The sequence below is a fragment of the Mixophyes fleayi genome, chromosome 11 (genome assembly GCF_038048845.1).
Source record: "Mixophyes fleayi isolate aMixFle1 chromosome 11, aMixFle1.hap1, whole genome shotgun sequence".
Classification (NCBI taxonomy): Eukaryota; Metazoa; Chordata; class Amphibia; order Anura; family Limnodynastidae; genus Mixophyes; species Mixophyes fleayi.
This window is the reverse complement of record NC_134412.1, coordinates 73664241-73666550: the sequence shown is the minus strand read 5'-3', so window position 1 is coordinate 73666550 and position 2310 is coordinate 73664241.

Genomic DNA, 2310 nt, shown 5'->3' with positions numbered 1-2310 from the left:
CTTTTTGTGTATTGTACTATGTCTCTATTAAAATTGTTTTATAGTTTGTATTTTGTATTCTGGTTCTAGTCTGTTAATTTTATTTGAACAATTGAGCATATGCAATTTACTATATGGACTATGCACAGCATTTGTTTCTTTTTTTGGTAGATAATTGAGTGCATTTACCTCTATCTATTTTTGTATAGAGAGAGAGACAGACAGACAATGCCCTTTCCATTGACAGAACAGTAAAGTACTGAGTTAGAAAGAAGAACTTTCAATAGCAGATAGTACTAGGCCTTAATGGTATTTTCAGCTTTTGATGGCCCACTCTGGCTCCAGGATCCACTAGAAAGAGTCTTTGTGGAAACCAAGGGGTAAATGTATTAACCTGCGGGTTCTTCAACACCCGGAAGTTCGGCGTCTTCGGCGTTTAAATTTAAAGCGGCGCTGCCTTGTAAAGGAAGGTTTCCCTTTACACAAGGCACTACAAGGGCAATATTGCTCTGCGTCCCCTGGGCATGCTGGCGCTTGCAGTTCTATGAGAGCTAGCATGTAATGTCACAGCAATGGGTACCAGGAGGGGCCCCGTATTAGGCCATCACTCTCTTGAGGAGAGAGTCTGATGCTGAGAAGGCTGAGCTGATACTTCTGTAAACAACATGCTATATGAACCCTCTGGTCTGCACAATGACGTATTGTTTTTTTATTCAACAATAAACTACAGCTTGATAAATGGGACGGTTTGTATGCCAGCATGATCTCCAAATAAGAGGCGCGATCTTCAGTGGTTGTCTTGGCAACAAGGGCGTTAACGATGGCCTAGGGCGCACAAACTTGTGTTTCAAAAGTGTTTCTTCTGAGTAACAGCAGATTCCTCAGGGAATGTAGTGGTAAAATCAGTTTGGCCCACAGAGAGTCAGACAGTCGGGGAGAGCCACAGGGAGCTGTAGAAGCAGTTATGTTCTTACGTTGTGAGGAACTAGAAGCCATACCTCCAAAAACTCCTGGATGGCCAAAGTAGGCCCTGGTCCCTGTGAAATAGAATGTGTTGTACAGGACTGTGAATAGCAAATAGCAAACCTATGACCACAGTCTAAGTACAGTACATTCACAAGACTGTGCTCTATGTATTACATAAAGAGTATGTTCTTGGTCTGTGGAGAGATCATTTCAGCCTTATTTGGTGTATAAAATCGATTAGTTGCAGAACATACTAAGCTTAATATAAATAAAATAAGTATTTCATACATTTATGGACATAGGGTAGATAATACATATATGATGAGAAATCATATGTCATGCAACATACAGATAGACAAATAACACCTGCCTTCCATATTGCCATTAGGGCAGATCTGTCAGGATTTACACAGGAACTATTACCTCCATGATCAGTTCATATTTAGGCAGTTGACCTTTAAACCTCTATTAGCAAGCCATTAAGTTAACAAAAATTGTTAATTAACATTCCAAATCTGCCCAAACTAAGCCTTGATCTGCACTTGCTATCTATGCCCATTTCTGGTGAGGTCAGGCTTATTAGACTGACATGAAAATTGGGCCTGTTGTCAGATATGTCAGTCTCAGAGTATGAGACTACAGACAAGTGTCAGAAGGAGTGGTCTCTGGAGACTTGCATTCCTCTTCTGCTAGCCGGCAGTAGGTGTAATATTCCTGCGTTCTTCCCCTAATCTAGGGGCTTCTATTGAAATGTAAAATCAACATAGATGTCTTTAGGACGCTTCCTGCTTGTGTCATATTTATTCCTTATGAGCCCTGAATTGGATATTTCGGATGTGACTTGGGTGGACCAGGTTTTACATCCGGGCGCTCCAGTTTCCTCCCACAATCCAAAACCATACTAGTAGATTAATTGTCTGCTATCAAATTGACCCTAGTCTGCATGTGTGTGTATTTTAGGGAATTTAGACTGTAAGCTCTATTGGGGCAGGGACTGATGGGAGTGAGTTTTCTGTATAGCGCTGCGGAATTAGTGTCGCTATATAAATAAATAGATGATAATGATCTCTCCAGTCCAGTGTTTAGGTTTGGTTAGTATTAAATAAATTAAAGGCAGATCATACCTGCACCCTGTCTCTCAGTGTCCCGTACCACAATGTTTGGCGGTGTCCCCCGATACAGCTTGCTTCCTACTGCATCAGTGCATAATGAGGGCAACACTTAGAGGTACTGAGCCGGTGACTGGTAGCAGTTGGGAGGGTTTAATGAGTTTAAAAGCTGGCTTGTATAGATGTGATCTTGTGGGAAAATAAAGTTGGACGTACGAACTGTTTTTTATATGGAGTTGCATTTGAATCCACAGTC